This window comes from Strix aluco, chromosome 1 (genome assembly GCF_031877795.1).
Source record: "Strix aluco isolate bStrAlu1 chromosome 1, bStrAlu1.hap1, whole genome shotgun sequence".
Classification (NCBI taxonomy): Eukaryota; Metazoa; Chordata; class Aves; order Strigiformes; family Strigidae; genus Strix; species Strix aluco.
Window position 1 is genome coordinate 125,726,901 of NC_133931.1, and position 16,886 is coordinate 125,743,786.

At 38.0% G+C, this 16,886-nt stretch overlaps 1 protein-coding gene across 2 annotated transcripts in view; it reads right to left on the minus strand.

The window, feature by feature from the left end:
- The window catches only part of CACNB2 (calcium voltage-gated channel auxiliary subunit beta 2), a 257,991-nt gene that overhangs the window by 182,858 nt on the left and 58,247 nt on the right, over positions 1 to 16,886 (minus strand). The window lies entirely within an intron of this gene.

The following is a 16,886-nucleotide window of genomic DNA, read 5'->3' on the forward strand; positions in this document are numbered from 1 at the left end:
GCACCAAAAAAAATCAATAATAACGAGTTTGGATAATCAAGGATTCAAACAACAGAGAGAATTTTCATTGTAATTAAGTTATTTGAGAACACGGTCATCTTTCACATAATGGGGTTCAGACCAAAAAGATCAAGGGCAAATTCCATTTCACTTATCCTAACTAAGACAGAGCAACCTTCTTTTTTGTAAACAGTGAGGTATCTAGAATACCACGAGGCCCAGCAGCATTGCACAATACCCTTTACACAATAATTACCACAAAATAAGGTACAAACTTAAGTACTTTATAAGACAGTCACTAAGCATCTTTCCATTACCCACAAACATCCAAAAAATGATGGAGTTCATGGAGTTTAATGTGTTTAGTCTGAGACTAAACCTGAGTAGATGTCATGGTGGTTCAGAAACAAGTATGCTGACACTTCCAGGTTGTGAAGCATAGTTTGCAAACAGGCAAATATTTTATTCTGTCTAGATAATATTATTCACAGTGGCTGGTGCTACTATAACAATAATAAGGAGAAATGAAAAGGTGGTGGTGCATCTCAAGAGGTCATTTTCATATGCCCTAAACTCCACTGCCACGAAAGAGCTAACAAATAAGAACTGCTTTCAGTGTATTCATACTTCAATTTCTGCATAACAGTGGGAATAGCTATATAACAAGTAAGTATCTGCATAACAGATACAATTTTGATTTTATATTAAATTGATGGTTAAAATGAACTGCACATTGGGTTTTGCATAATCTATGCAAAATGCTGTACTGTTTAATTTCTAACCTTGTGCAAAGATCTCATCTGAATCTCTAAGCTTGTGCCTGCTTCTTAAGAACGGTATCAACTGTTGCACTACATCCAAAGTCAAATTAGCTGTGCAAAACAACTATGACACATTTCTAACTGTTTACATCTCTGCAATACATTCTGGAGAGATTTGTTTTCTTTTTAATAAATTTATTCTCATCATCAATCCCCTACACAAACTTTGACTTAGATCACACCTATTTATGCCTTGCTTATTCTGTGATCATTTTTAAAGTGTTGTGTAAAAGCGCTATGACACAGAGAAATACAGAGCATTCCTAACAACAGAACTATTTCTCTTGATCTATTTGTTCTTTTCTTGTGCAACAAGCTACAAGCTGCTTGTTGCAAATACTCAGCAATTTCAATTTGCAGCTTAGCCAGATCATTTCAACCTCCTGTTTCTTATCACATCTATCTGACAACTGAACAGCAGAATAGAAAAGGAATGTTAAAACATAAATGAATTACTTAGGAGATTATCACATCAGCTGAGTATAGTTCAGACATATTTCAGCTAATTCCCAATCTTTTTCATTACTAATACTTAAGCTTTGGCACTGGTCTTCCTTGTGGAATTTATTAGAGACAGCCATTTTGCAATACAGAGCAGCCTTATCATACCAGAGTATTGAAATACCCTGTTCTGGAAAGCAAACAAACCATGCAAACCATCAGGCCATACTTCTGCCACTGTGCTACTGCTCTTTTTCAAAAGAACTACCTCACAAGATGATTTTTATGTTCCTCAGGGTCTTTCAAATAATTTTTGTGCCAGTCCATAATTGCTTATAACTTTCACTGATTTTTCAATTATCATATATGGATGAATAGAGGTCCTTCTCTAATGACTCTACTTAGAGAGAGCTACTAGCAAGAAAAAATACACAATTTAAAAAAGAAGTCAGAAAGGTCAGACATCCAGTCTTTTAATACTGCAGGTTATTTTGAAATAAGTTATATTCTTGTTACAAACAAGTTCTGAAAAAACAGATGACAAGGAACTCATACCTGTTAAAACATTCCTCGTGTCTGTGCTGTAAAAACTTATTTCACAGATACTTAGTACTCTAGTTGGTCACTCAGATATACATTAAAATACCAACCTGAGGCATACCATACCATCTAATATATTAGGAGTTGAACATACAAGTTAGCATCATTCTAATACAAACAAAAAACTTACATAGGAAACCCGTACTCGCCGTCGGTGCACCAGACCACAGCACTGCATGAAGAGGACAGCAGACAACAATCAGGGTATGCTTTTACCAAGCTTCGGTCATTCCCGTCTCCTCTGAGACGCTGTCCATCTCTCCTCACTTTTCAGCCCCAGGTGCAAGGAAACAGGTAGAAAAACAGTCACCTCCAGCTCCCAAGCTGTCCTTTTAAATTATCTTGAAGACAGATGAAACTTACTTTCTCTGAGTAAATCAATCTCTTCTGTTTCAGATGATTTAAAAAAAAAAAAAAAAAAAAGAGGCAGAAAAAAAACCCAACAACAAAAACCCAGAGGCACGTCTTTATTTCCTCAGCATCCAGTTATTACAAAGCAAATTCCGTATTCATATACATCTTTTACTACACGTGGCATAAGGTATGTATCAACCATTCTGGACTTAGGAAAGACAGAGACGTAACAGGATCTTTGTATCTCAGACTACTGCAACACCCGGCTTTCTGAAGGTCTCTTGCTGCTGCTGCTGCTGCCGCTGCTGCTGTTGTTATTGCTGCTGCTGCTATTACAGCTTTCTTCCCAATGCACAGACCAGCAAGAGCATCTTTCCTTCAGCGTTACCTCTGTTCTATCTTGGGCATATCTGATTTGTTATTTAACCCTTCCCAACAGCCTGAAAAAATGACGGAGTCTAGACTTTAATTCACTCTGGATTCTCAAGACTACAGAACCACCCTCCAAATAGTCAGATGCTTTGTCTGGCGATACGTGTTTCACATGAATTGTAGGCAGGACTGCTGAATGGCCTTACTACCTGACTTGCATCAGAGGCACAGTCTCCTCTGCTGATACTGTTTACAAAAGGAACTTGAGAGAACATCAAAACTCAGAATACACACTTAGACTTTGGGATCAACACCTTCTTTTTTTTCTTTTACCTAAAACACTGACACAGCTATGGATGATTTAGGAAAGATAAATATAATGAAAAATTATTATCATTAAAGCAATAAGGGGACACTTCTGAAATCAGGTCAGATTAAATTAACCTGTTTATGATCACAGTTCATCACTTTTCTTCCCGGAGAGACTGAATATTCCAATACTGAAGAGGCTTAATAGCTATATTATATCTTAAAATTAAATCCTTCAGTACTTTATGGCAGTGGTCTAAGAGTCTCAAATGTCTCCAGTACTGTATATCTCCATTAGATGAACACATGATTTTTTTAACACTGAGGCAAACTTAACTATTTCACCACCAGCATTTTGCTAAAAAATAGGATACACAGTATGCTTAAAATACTAAAATAAGAGGACCAATACATTACTTTTAAACAACAAAGGTAAAGATAATTTTCTTTTTCATTTCATGACTGAGTTTATTATTAAAATCTGCAATAAAAAAATTAGAGATTATACAAGATATTTCTATCCTGTCTTTCCGTAGGATGTGTGATGATGACTAATGACAGGGTTAAATCTTCTCAAAAGAGTAAAGAAAAAGATATGGTGCTCCTCAGAGATTAGTTTGGCTTCCAAGCTTAAAAGAGGGGACTCCAAAGAAGACAAGTTATCTGTGTAGGCAAAATGGTATCAGGTACTCAAACTGGCTGGAAGATCCAGAGAGAGTTTTACTCCTGTGGAAGAGAATGAAGGTCTACCCATAGAAGTGGGAAGCCCTCTAACTCTGTGCTGAAATCACATAACTAAGAGAGTTAATCATAGAATCATAGAATACCAGGTTGGAAGGGACCTCAAGGATCATCTGGTCAACCTTTCTGGCAAAAGCATGGTCTAGACAAGATGGCCTAGCACCCTGTCCAGCTGAATCTTTAAAAATGTCCAATTTACATTTGTAAGCCCAAAGTCTGGCAACTAAAACTCAGTTTAGGCACCTAACTCCTGCCAATTTCAAGTACATTTTTTTTTAATGCGCAATTCACTTCTTAAAAAAAAAAAAGAAAAAAAAAAGAATAAATCAGCAGTATTAAGCATCTACATGTCTTTGGGGACCAAAATGCATATTTAGCCACTCAATTATCACTAGCTTGGCTGGTTTGGGTTTTTTTTTTTTGGTATTTTTTCCAGACCATCTAACAACCAGCAGTTCCTATGGACACCACTGGGTTGATGGGTCTTTCTAAGCCAAATGTACTTTTGGTGTAAAGCCACAATTGTTAGTGAAGATGTATTGCTAATAACTCATCTCAGCTGGACCTGCAGATGCTCTCAGCATCTTAAAAAAATATAATAAGACTAATATAATTAAAAACAGGAAATTGTGGATGTAAGGATCTAATCTATACACCTAAATCTAAGTTAGAATTATTTTACCTCCTACCACACAGTCAGACAGGTAATGATTTATCTTTAGTAGAAGGACAGAAGTTGGTACTTCACAATGACACATAAGGAAGTCTCTTTGTAACAATTTCACAGTCCAAAAGCTGTACAGTGGACCAATAAACAATGCAGACCATTCATCTCTTTAGATTAGGACTGTTTAGAGCTATTCTAACAAAAGCATTAATAAATACATCAATAATGACAACTAGCATGAAGGGAAAAGCATTTTGAAGTCAGGACATATTGAACATTACCATGAAGAAGAATCGCTTCTTCAAAACAGCTAATCAAATAAAGCTAGAAAGAATAATACAGCAGTTGCATATGTACCTATATAACAATCAGTTCTCTATATTATCTCCTTATGATGACTACTTTTTACTCTTGGGGAAGATCCCTACATGAACTAACACCAGTATGAAAGGCATGCTTCAGCTATGTTATACATTTAACTTTTTTTAAAGATTTGTGAAATTTATTTTTTCACATAAGTGTGAAATTTATTATTTCACATAAGTGTTTCTTGCACTGGTAAGGCAAACAATGTGAAAAAGTAGCAATTAATTTTAGGAGTTTTAATTTCTTCTGAAGAAGATAAATGAATCTATATTTCTAACTCTTCCTAAAACTCATCAAGAAGACCCATAGCAACCATAAGCATCCCTTACAAAACCAGTATCATAACTCTTACTCAAATTAGCATGCATCTGCTCTCACAACCAAAGATTTCTTAATTCAACCATAAAACCTCTCCTTTCAACATAGGCAGGAAAATTGTTTGGTTGTGTCTCTCCCCTCCTACTAAAAAATTACTTTTTCATGATCATACTTCAAACAATTACCAAAGACTTTTTTTCCAATGTGATTCTAAGTTGCTTTTTATGGAGGGGTAGGGGAGGGATGACTATTTTGGGGATAGAAGGGACACAAATATCTCTAAGTCAAACTTATCTGTAACTGAAATCTAGTAAAATTTTACGTTCAGCACATACGACTTTGTTTACAGTCCCTGCAGGACAATGCAGTGAATACAGAATCAGACCATTTACATCTTCCGCTAAATTTTCTTCAGCACACACACTGGATTTTACTTTCTTCTGTCTTTCTCATTACTGCATTTGTGATGTGTAACAGTGTTTATCGCATTTAAAGAAACAACGATGACTATTCAGGCAGTGAATTTTATCGCTATCCTTCCTGTACTTTCTGGGTCTGCTTAGTCTTTAGGCAAACTGCAATAATCTAATCTAATGATTTTTGGCACATATGCAATCAACAGCCCCCTTAACATTGTCACTCTAATAAAAAAAACCTCCACGCTACCTTAAATTGAAGGTATAACAAGGCACCTAACCCAAGAATAACTAAAAATCAGAAAGACAGAATACTACCAAGCCAGTGAAATATACTTTTTCCATGCTCTAACATTTGAAAAAAATAGCTCTATGAACACAGCAATTCCTCTAATTTTGTATTTCTTGTGATACATTTTTGAAATGAACTTCTAGTTAGCCATTATCGTTAAGATAATACCAAGGTTAACGTTCTCAGTGAATAATTTTATTTTTGCATACAGGGCAAAATGATGGCACCTTCAAAAAAGAAGCTTATCAGATACATATAAAACAAAATTCAAAATATTGGTACAGACACTTGGGGAGCAGGAAGAAACAGTGACACAGTGGTGACAAATATACCAACAGGTACAATAAATAAGTAGAAACTTCAGAAATGTTTTGAAGTAATCAGTGAGGTAGATTTTCAAATATTTAGAGGCAGCTTCTCTAATATTGAAACAGCATGGAAGAAAGGACAAAAGTTTTTATCTGAGATTAAATGAACAGGCTGGCATGAAAGGTTGAGTAGGAATGAACCCTTAGAGGGTAAACGCATGATACAACTATTTGTATTCTCCTTAAGTGCTTCATTTCACAGGTTATATAAACTGAAAGGTGGGAAAAGAAAAAGAGGCTGTCAGAAAATTGTTATCATTTACTCTGATTGGCTTCCTCAGCTAAGCAGCACTATCTGGGTAAAGCGTCTGCCAGCTCACAGTCACCCAAAGCTCATGGCCAGACCTTCCATAATCTGATCAAGTGACTGCCCAGAGCTAATGAGATAGATCTGAAGTGTTCAGTGCCAGCAAGCTCAAGGCACAGCTGCCCCAACAACCTCAAATGACATTGCATTCATTCCAAATGAGCGCAATGATGGAATAAAACCATGCTGAAGCCTTTTTCCAGATTAAAAAAAAACCCACAAGACACAACCCCCCCCTCAGAACAAGTCACAGAAAAATGACTGTCCACCCTGTCATGCCTTCAGGACCCTTTATGGATAAGTTGCATTAAATTATTATTTCAATTTATCCACAGAATCACAGAACGGTTGAGGTGGGAAGGCACCACTGGAGATCATCGAGTCCAACAGCCTGCTCAGAGCTGGCTCAGCCACAGCAGGTTTGCTCAGGGTCTTGTCCAGGTGAGTTTCAAATTATCTTCAAGGACAGAAACTCCATAACCTTGCTGGGCAACCTGTTAAAGTGCTTGACCATCCCCCCAGAAAAAAACCTTTTTCTTATATTTAATTGGAACTACCTATATTTCAATTTGTGCCCATGGCCTCTTCTCCTGTCATGGGGCACCACTGAGAAGAATCCCGCTCTGTCTTCTTTACTCCTTCCATTCAGGTATTTATACATATGGAGAAGATCCCCCTGAGCCTTCCCTTCTCCAGCTGAACAGTATTAGCCAACCCTCCCAGCCTATATGACACATGCTTCAAGCCCTTTATCAAGTTTGTGGCCCTTGGCTGGGCTCACCCTAGAATGTCCATGTCTCTCTTGTCCTAGGGAGCCCAGAGCTGGACCAAGCACTCCAGATGTGTCTCACCACAGCTGAGCAGAGGGCAAGGATCACCTCTCTTGACCTGCTGGCAGCACTCTTCCTAACACAGCCCAGGAGGCTGTTCACCTCTGCTGCAGGGACATATTGCCAGATCACATTCACCTGAAGTCCACCAGGACCCCCCAGGACATTTTCTACAAAGCTGCTTTCTAGTTGATCAGCCCCAGTCTATACTGGTGCATGGGGTTATTCTTTCCCAGGTTCATGACTTTGCACTTCCCTTTGTTGAACTTCATGAGGTTCCTGTCAGACCATTCCTCCAGCCTGTTGAGGTCCATCTGGATGACAGCACAACCCTCTGATACATCACGCACTCCTCTCAGTTCTGTAGCATCTGCAAACTTGCTGAGGGTACACTCCACTCAATCATCCAGACTATTAATGAAGAGGTTAAACTGTATTGGCTCCAGGACCACCCCTGGGGCACAAATCTAGTGACTGACCAGCCTCCTGCTGGGCTGAACATCATGCCAATGATCACAGCCCTTTGAGCGTGGCAGTTCTGACAGATTTCAGTCCACCTCACCATCCACTTATTTAGTCCTCATTTTGTCTGTGAGGATGTCATAGGAAACAGCTTGGAAAACCTTGCCAGAGGCAAGATGAACAATACCCACTCTTCCCTCCTTGTCTTCCAAGCCAATCATCTCATCATAAAAGGCTGTCAAGCTGGTCAAGCCTGATTTGCCCTTTGTAGATCTATGCTGACTACTCCCAGCCACCTACTTGTCCTTCGTATGTTTAATAATGGCTTCCAAGAGGATTTGCTCTATCACCTTCACAGGGATCGAGGTAAGGCTGACCAACCTGTAGTTCCCCAGATCTTCCTCCTCACCCTTCATGAAGACTGTGGTTATATTCTCTTTCTTCTAGTCCTCACAAACCATCTGCAGTCACCATGATCCTTCAAAGATTATTAAGAGCTGTTTTTCTAGGACGTCAGCTTAGTGGTATGGATACTCAGTGTAAATCACTGTCCCTCAGAAAGGCCTCTCCCCCTAAAATTTTTGCTCACAAATACTTAGGTCTGATTTTCTCAGTTGCATCATAACAGCTTCATTTTAAGCACCTGAATGGATTCCTAAATTTACATCAAAATGTTTAATTTGCTTCTAACTATAATCGTTCTTCTAAAGCTTTCCAGGCCCTCTTCTTAGTAGTTTATCTGAGTCAGCATTTATGAAATAAAGTATTATTTTTAGCTAAAGGTTTTGCCATATTAGTCAGTTGTTAAATAGATTAACTTGCTCAGTACCATTTAATATTCTTTCCATGCAACATTTCAGAGAACCTCATTTGAGGTATTTTAAGCCACTCTATTATCTACAAATAAAGCATTTTAAGCATCCAAGCAAAACTGTATGAGGGGTCTATGGTGACAGAGAAATTAGGACAAAAACATCTCAGATTTTTTGGCAGAATAAGCTGTTTCTGAATCCCTTAATTTTGTGAACTGTACAGAAAGTGATGCAGTCCCTCCCTCTCAAAAATAAAAACCAAAACATTTTATGAAGTTGGTGGTAAAAACCTATATGAGAGTCTCGAAAACAGTCCAACTTTTCCAAAGTGTTTCCTATGTATTATGCAATACATTACACACACACACACACAAAAACCAGTATGAAAAATCTGGTCCTCAGAAAGTGCTGGAAATAACCTCATGACTTCTCTCCAGTGGTGCTGTCTTTCTCCATGTGACATTTTACTAATCATGGGCTGTACGCAATTCCTCCCAAAGATTTTCGAGAACCTACTTTTGTTGACGTCCAACTCTTCCACTGCTTGGAAGAGCACAATTACATTCTCTTCAGTCAGCTGCTTTTTTAGTGGTATTCCAAAGGGATAACTCCTCTGTATCATCCACATATGATCTGTATTCTCCAGGAAAAATCTAAGTAACTAAATTTAATATTTAAAAAATGCAATACTAGCTCAAGCCTTCTGCATTTACTTAACATCCTCAAATAAGTTTGCTTTGATTTAATCATTGACAATGAGCTTTTGCCAACTATGGCTCCCACCTTCCTGTCTTCCACCAGAAATGAACATTGTTGACTTTCTATTAACGTTATAAACATCCTCTTCTCTGCCAGCTTTTCTCTGGAAAAGAATATTAGCGCTAAGGAGTCTACATTTTCATTAAGGGGACTTCATGCTGGCTGGTTTTACTTCAGAGCTGTACTACTCAATTTTAAATTTATTTTTCCTTATGCAGCTGCTGAAGTTGCAGACAACTATTTCTCAGTGTAGACTGAAAAAGAGCAAAACCCTCTTAACCTGAAATCTTTTGATTTAGCTATCACTATGCTATTTTTGCTAGTTAGCATGTATTAATTAGCAACACTTAAAATCTTCTTGCTTACATCATCTATGCATACATAATTTCTGAGCAAAAATAAGTTACATAATTTTAAAAGTATCTTTTAATAAGGCAGTCCATCATTGTTATCACAGCTGATCCTAATATATATTGAGGCAATATATGCAAACCTTACTGTGCCTGTTAATCTAGAGGTAACATAAACTGCAATTTTTTCAAGCTCATTTTTCAACATGTTAAAAGCTCTCCAAAGACAGCTAATAAACAATTTGCCTCAAATGATCACTAACCCTGGTTTGTATGAATCTGTCAAGCTATCATCCTAGCTATAGCTGTAGTTTTTCTCATACAGATCTGTATCTGAGAACTGCAATCAGCAAGTCATAGTTTAAACCTTCTAGGAGGTCAGTTTCAAACAAACAAAATAAAGTAAAACAAGTAAAATAAAATACTTCTTACAACATCAGGCATGAAATTCTGGAATTTCCTGCCACTGGCAGTACCAGAGACACTACTGGGGAAGAGGGGACTGGACAAATTCAAGGACAGCAGATACATAAACTGATACAAATGCAAACAGCCCAGGATATACCTTCTGACAAAACAAGGAGAACAAGGGACCTTATAAAGACAACTCTATCATACCCTCTCTAATTAGCATTATTTTCAACTACAGTTAGAGATTGACTGCTGTTCTAGATGGACCACCACTCTGATGCAGGAGGAAATTTTATGTGATCTGCTATCCAAGCTATCTAGTCTTCTTTAATAGGATTTCCACTCAGACACATGTTGTCTTCTTCATGCCTGTTGAAGTTCTTTATGTCCCATCGTTCCCTTTGTCTGCAGTTCATTCTGTCTCGTTATCCAGAAACATCAACTGTACTTCAGCTTCTTTTCTTGTGATCCTCTACTTGTATCCACCATCTTCTGTATTGGCGACCTGCTTTCCAGGTTTTCCTGTCAGGTATTTGAGCACACCATATTTCTATGTGGCACACTCTCTTCTTTCCTCCAATTTGTCTACAATCCTACTGTTTCCACCTGAGAACTCTAATTCTCAGGTATGTTCTGCCACTAGTTCAGGTCATACCATGCATATACAGATGTTATCAGAAATTTCATTAGCCATGCACATTTGGCAGCTTCTACACCTAGTCATCTTTGTTTTCTCCTTCAGTGTGAAGGTCATCTCTAATGCCATCTCAAACACTGTCAGTGGCTCTCCCTAGTCCCTGGCTCAAAAGTCAAGAATTTGTTTCGTTCTCATTAATGACAAAGACTTCACCACCTTCCCCTTTTTTTCTGCTCCTGTGTTTGTTCACTCCTGTACTTGAGGGATTTATTACATGTATTCTAAGTTAAAAAATTTGCTGTATTGAATCTGATAATACGAATGCTATGACAACATTAACAAGAAGTCCACGCTATTTCAGTTTCTTATTATCTGTAGAATGCTCTCTAGGCTATATTTTGATCAAGATGTATGATGGCTTTTCCCATAGATTTTTAAACGAGGTTTCTTAGGGAACAGAGCTTTATGCAAATGTGTGACCCTTCCTTTCATCCAGGAGATCCTCCTCCCTTTCATCACCTCATCTGTTTCTGCACCTGTCAGTCAATTTAATTCAAATAGTGGAACTTTCAAGGATATTTTGGTTCTACAGGCTTGGCAAGTAGTAGAAGATGAATAAAATAAGAGACACCCAAACCCCTGATAATTATAAATCATACTCAATTATAAACAAGCATCACATGCTCTGCCAGGCTAATTATACTATATCGTACCTATATGTGTAGGAAATCACCACATATATAACTTCAGTCACAGCACATGCTGTCACTTGCCTAGAAAGAATTACTGTCATTGGGATATATAAAAGAAAAAAAAGGACATGAAAGCTTCTGTAGCTCTGCTGCTCAGAGAACAGCTACTTTTTTTCTCTGGAACCTAAAAGATATTGAAAGGAGATAACCCATGTCTAAAAAACAACTTGCTGAAATGGTGATCATGACATTTTCCAACATTATATATGGCTGTCAATTTCAAATGCCCATGTTATGGAAAGAGATTCTTTTTTCTTGTTGAAAGAATTTTTTTTCCCTCAACACCTGTCTTTAAATTTAGTAAAAATGTATTAAACAAGGTCAGCTTGAAGTATTCGAGGAAGAAAAAATTGGTAATGCTTCTATATAAAAAATGAGAAAGAAAGAAAGAGGAAAAAAATACATATAAATTATAAATTGGGGAGCTGCCTTGCCTGTGGCTTGGTGTAGCCCAGAGAGGAGATGGTAGCTGGACCACTGTCCAGAGGTTTTAGGGTTCATCACTGCCCCACAGATTTCTTGTCTACTGCAGCTGATAGCATGTATGCCATCGCAGGATATGGGAGACAGAATTGCATTTCACAGAAATAAAGGCACTACAACATACAAAGTCACAATTTAGGGCTGTATTAATTTCTATTTCTTTTTGATCTAGTTCTGCATCAGAACTAGGAGCAAGTGGAAGGGAAGAAAACAATACTTCACACAGTCTTTATTACTCCTACTATGGACTCAGCAGCCTGCAAAGGTGTCTATCAAGCGTACTAGAAGCAAAAGCACTGCAGATGTAGGTTTCTCCTTTCTTTATGATGTAGGGACAATATCTGAAGGAGGATGATTTATTTTACACATGCTACAATGATATTTGAGGAAAAACAGCCTGTAGTACATACAAGCAGAAGCCTAAAATGTCATCTTTTCGTGGGAGTTTTTAACAGGGCTTACAGTTTTTCTTTTGATTCTATTATAACTACTTTCTCATTAAAAAAAAGAAAAAAAATCTAGTATTAAACTCTCCTGTACTTGCAGTCACTCATTTACTAACCTTTTAAACAACATTAGAAGATAAAGTGATTATTTTCATAAGCATATTATGAGTGGTTTCAGCTGCATCTGAAAATTATGCCGACCCAAAAATCATAGAATAGTCAGTGTAAAGGGAAAAAATGTAGCAGTACTGTGCTACATTAGTTTAAAAAAAAATCAAGAAAATGAACTGTTCTGTTTAATTATAGCCGCTAGGTGGCAAAGTTGGCCAAAGAACAATTACCGTTAACTAAATAATTTGAAACTTGACTTTGCATCCTTCTATTTGAATATAAAATTCTTATTAAAAAATACCACAGAAAATAGTGTAAAATAATAAAAATTCAGTAAACATAAACCTATTTTATGACATTATCTGTAAATAGTATTAAACTGCCTCATCTATCAAAATTCTTAAAATACTGAAGGTAAAGTATTTTTAGCAAATGTTCTTGAAAACACATGGAGAAATTACCGCACTGGGCAAATATAAAAATACTGAATACAGATTTTTAGTTTAGAAAAAATACCTATGGACACATATACTATCTTCTGACTCATCACTAGGCACAGGAACACTATCTTTTGACTACAGAGGACACAGTACTCCTTATGTTTCTTGACATAAAATCTGCTTTTCTTCCTTTCAAATTAGCACAGTCAAACTCTCCATATGGTTGAATTCCAGCAAATACTTTAGAAAGACAGCCAAGTCTTTTAACCTCTTCTTGTAGTACTTTCTTCTCCTTAACCTTTTCTTGCTAGTTCTTATTTTTCTCTTTATTTCACCACACCTACTTGCTGAATCATGCTTCAAGTTAAATTCGAAGCTGTCTACTATATACACTTACACATCCCAATGTATTGGAATTAGTGGTACCTGCAATGCAGGTAAAGTGACATGAAATACATACATTAGCTGATCCACAAACACTGCAAATATACTGTAGAGCAAACTCCATCTGACTCATGGGGCAGATGTTAAAGAAAGGAGTTTGGAAGAGCTTTCCTGTCCCACAGTCCCCACAGAACTACTGAGATATCACTTAACAAAAATCTATCTTTCTCTTCCAAAAAAATTCACAGACCATGAGCATGAAGTACCCAAAGTTTATATGAAGAGAGAAGGATCCTGGCTTGTTTTCTCATGTTTCACGGGACAAATCTGGCTAGCTCCAAGATATAAGTTTGGTGAACTCCACAGTCAAGGGCTTTTGACTTGACTAAACAACTTACCTAGTCAGAAAATTATAAACTTACTCTATTGAGTGGGTGTGCTAATGGTAAGCTCTTGTCATACTCAGCTCAAGCTCTTTAAAAGCCACTGGGGCTACAGCATCACACTGTCAAGGGAGGGAGACTAGAGAGGAAGAGTGCGAGCATCAAAGGGGAGCCAACCACTGCAGATACTGAATGCTTGACAGTTTTGATCATATTTTTTACAGCAACAAGGGAAGAGCTAATGCTGAGTATCGATGCTATTTAGTTGCATTTTTTTTAGGTGAAAGTCAACAAAAAATGTCCCACTCAGAATGAGGAGGAAAGAAAACAGAATAAACCAGACTGAGAACAAGTCATTCCAAAGCAATGTGCACTGCCTATTTGGAAAGTTACCAGCTACACGCATTAGATGTGGAATGTGTTTTTGCCCAGTAGCACCCACTTCCATTCCTAGATGTGTGTCATTTAACATGTCAGTAAACTGCTGATCACAGTGATGCAGCTATAAAATCTATGAGCTTCTGTGTCATAGGAGAGGTTAAAATAAACAGTCAGAACCACACTGAGTCTGAGTCCTACCTTGACCCCAGCTCAAACTGTGAAGTTTTTAACCTAAATTGCTGCAAGTCTCTGTCCACAGGACACTGCAAGGGGAGGAGGGGATGCACATGGAGGAACAAAAGACAAGCCACCTGCTAAGTACATTTGAGCATTTCGGTTTCTGGAGCACACAAGAGAGAGAGAAAGGTACTCTCACAGCTGGCTACCTTTGATTTTCAGCTCCAAAAAAGCAGGAGTCTGCTGACAGGTCACTTGGAAGCAGTTTACAATGATGTCCACAGTGACGGCTCAGTTTGAGTTCCTGGATCTCAGGAGGGCTCCAAACCTCTCACTCATGGCACTTCTAAGAGGGGGAGAGTTCACCACATGTTTCCAAAAGGTCATAATCTTGCAAATCTTCCCCACAGAAAATCTTCTTCCCCAGAGAAACACAGCCTCATCAGGACAGACATGGACACACTGGAATGAGTCCAGCCAAGGTCCATGAAGGTGTTAGAGAGCTTGGAGCATCTGGCATGAGAGGAGAGACAGAAAGCTGGTAATATTCATCCTGGAGAAGAGAAGGTTCAAGGAGATCTTATCCATATGTATACATACCCAAAAGGAAGCCATAACGAGCCAGACTACTCAGTGGTGCCCCATAGCAGGACAGCAGGAAAAGGGCACAAATTGAAATACAGACAATTCCAATTAAATATTTTTTATAGTGAGGGTGGTCAATCACTGTAACAGGTTACCCAGAGAGACCATGCAATCTTCATCCTTGGAGACTCAAAACCCTCCTGGACGCGGCCCTGAGCAACCAACCCTAGCTGAGCCTGTGCTGAGTAGGGTGTTGGACTTGATGATCTCCAGTGGTGCCTTTCCACCTCAACCATTTTGTGATTCTACAAACACGAAATAAGTAAAATTCCACAGAATTTTGCCCAAATATAACTTGCAGCAGTCTTGTGGCTTAAAAAAGGAATTTACGGTCTCCATTTCTTATACTACTTAATGCTCAAAATTTAGAAAACAATGGGAAAGTAATCCTCTACTACTTATGCATTTAAAATAAGCAAGGGCATAACCAGTTTAATTTTTATTGAAAAGAAGTCTTTTTTTCTAAATCTGTTCTCATTACTAACTGAAGAAGAAATGTATTCAAAAGACAATTACACAATGCTTTACAATTGTTTTGTCAAGCTTTTATAGCTAAGATGACGCCGGAAAGTTTTAAGAATGTGCTGCTATGAAAAAGTAAACATTAGCCACAACATTAAAAAAAAAAAAAAATCACAACAAAACTTTCCTTTTACAGTAGTTTCAGTATCTTCCAAAGCCTTCTTCTAGTATTGCCTCCATAATTACCAAACTTGTTGGACTCTTGGAAAACAGCTGTCTATTGCTACTGAATTGTGCTGTTACTGATAGGCAAACCATAATGTAAGGAACACAAGTTCAAATGCAACACAAAACACATTTCTTAAGAGGTTCAGAGCACTTAATGAAATTCCCTGGTAGTTCATTCTTACAAAACAAAGAAAACCCGACTTTTATATATATATATATATCAATCATAGCTTATTTAAATCAAACTTTTTGTAGGAAAATAAACAGAATCTAGTACAGTAAAAGCAGATGGTGTGATATGAAGTAGATTTTCTGCAGATGATAGGCAATATTTCACTATTTCCAACCAAACAGAAGTAAGCAAATAATAGCCTTGTAGTCTGGTTTTCTAATAAAATAAAACTTATCTATCCCTCTGTGTACTGGGCTCATTTGCCAGTTTTGATAATATTTGACTGAGAGGGAGAATCTCACTAAATATGCATTTCCTATAGATTTGCTTAGATAAGTAGCCAAGTGAAAAGAAACTGCAGATTCTGTAGGAAATGGGGATAAATACCACCACCATTACACAGAAGTCACAAAGGGCCTCAACTTTGAGACAAAAAGCCTTAGAAACGAAGGCTAAATAGATTTGAATAGATTTTTAAATAGCAAAATAAATCCTGTTTTATTACTAAAATATCAGCACACTTCAATAAAGTCATTCAAAACATTCTTCTCCAACCTGACACAGGAATCAAAAAGGATGTCTGCGTTACGCAATGGTAAGTGATACAAAACACATGCTACTACCAGTTTTGCAGCACCCTCCGCACTTCCTGCCAGTCTGTGGGGACGAGGGTTTCCCGACCCCTGGCTGCCTGGGCAGCCGTCATACCCCAGATCACGAAAGCCCAGGAGCCCTTGAGCTCCAAGTCCAGGACTGTGGAGTAGTAGGCAAAGAGAGACAGCAAACCACAAGGTACACCTCTACCACACCAAAGACTTTTCCCAAATTTTCATTTTCCAGACAAAACCCAATTGAACCAGGAGACGCCAAGCTTGCATCCTAGCAAACATATGCAATGAAAACCAAGACAGCTACATGGATGTTGTGAAAATGTCACAACGGTTGTGCCGAGTATGCTTGTCCGGGGTTGGCAATATTCCCACATGGACCCCACTGAAGCCTTTGGTGGGTAAAGGTTTGAGGGCAGAAAAAAAATAGAGGGAAAGAAAAGGATACCCTGCTGCCAGTGACATGTGAGGAACTTTATGGGACAACTGGGTGAAAAGTAGAAGGAAAAGAGGCAGTGCTTGGAGTGTAGCAGTACACAGCAGCAAAGTTTGGACTGGCTTCATAATGGAGCAGGGTAACC